The sequence below is a fragment of the Myiozetetes cayanensis genome, unplaced genomic scaffold (genome assembly GCF_022539395.1).
Source record: "Myiozetetes cayanensis isolate MyiCay16 unplaced genomic scaffold, myiCay2020 scf193, whole genome shotgun sequence".
Lineage (NCBI taxonomy): Eukaryota > Metazoa > Chordata > Aves > Passeriformes > Tyrannidae > Myiozetetes > Myiozetetes cayanensis.
Genome location: NW_026087404.1, coordinates 1 through 1,316, shown reverse-complemented (window position 1 = coordinate 1,316; position 1,316 = coordinate 1).

The following is a 1,316-nucleotide window of genomic DNA, read 5'->3' as shown; positions in this document are numbered from 1 at the left end:
CTTGACCCCCTCAATGTCCCCAAACCGCCCCCAAAAAAACGACCCCAAAAAAACTTTTGTTGCTTCCAAACTTTTTATTTTATTTTATTTTATTTTCCCTCTTTTTTTTTGTGTCCCCCTCAGTAAAAACAATCCCAACTTTGGGGGGGGGGATGTGAATTGTAGGGACCCCCAAAAAAATCCCAAAACCCAGGTGGGAATCCTTTAAACCCTTAAATCCACCCAATAAACTGAATTTTGGGCGGTTTATGAGATTTGGGGGTTTCTCAGGGGGTCGAGTTGGGGTCCCAGGGGGGTCCCCAAGATTTTATTTTGGACCCCCCCAAAAAATCCCAAAACCCAGGTGGGAATTCTTTAAACCCTTAAACCCACCCAATAAATTGAATTTTTGGGGGGTTTCTCAGGATTTTGGGGTTTGTCCGGGTGTCGGGTTGGGGTCCCAGGGGGTCCCCAGGATTTTTTTGGGAGGGGCCCCCAAAAGTTCAAAAACCCAGGTGGGAACCCTTTTAAACCCCTTAAATCCACCCAATAAACTGAATTTTTGGGGGTTTTCTCAGGATTTTGGGGGTTTGTCCGGAGGGGGTCGGGTTGGGGGTCCCTGGGGGTCCCAGAATTTTTTGAGATCCAAAAGTTCAAAAACCCAGCTGGGAACCCTTTTAAACCCCTTAAATCCACCCAATAAACTGAATTTTTGGGCTGTTTTATGGGGATTTTGGGGGGGTTTTGGGTTGGGGGTCCCAGGGGGGGTCCCCTAGATTTTTTGGACCCCCAAAAAAATCCCAAAGCCCAGGTGGGAATTCTTTTAAACCCCTTAAATCCACCCAATAAACTGAATTTTGGGCGGGTTTATGGGGATTTTGGGAGGTTTTGGGTCAGGGGTCCCAGGGGGTCCCCAAGATTTTTGGACCTCCCCAAAAAATCCCAAAACCCAGCTGGGAACCCTTTTAAACCCTTTAAATCCACCCAATAAATTGAATTTTTGGGGGTTTCTCAGGATTTTGGGGTTTGTCCGGGGTCTGGGTTGGGGGTCCCAGGAGGGGTCCCCAGGATTTTTTTTGGACCCCCCCCCCAAAAAAATCCCAAAACCCAGCTGGGAACCCTTTTAAACCCCTTAAATCCACCCAATAAATTGAATTTTTGGGGGGTTTTCTCAGGATTTTGGGGGTTTGTCCGGGGGTCGGGTTGGGGTCCCAGGGGGTCCCAGATTTTTTTGGGAGGAGGGTCACAGGGCCAGCTGGCAGTGACAGAGCTCCTTGTACATCAGCCTCCTGAGCTGGGGCATGTCCTGCTGGGTGAAGCTGGAAGGGTCTGCCCAG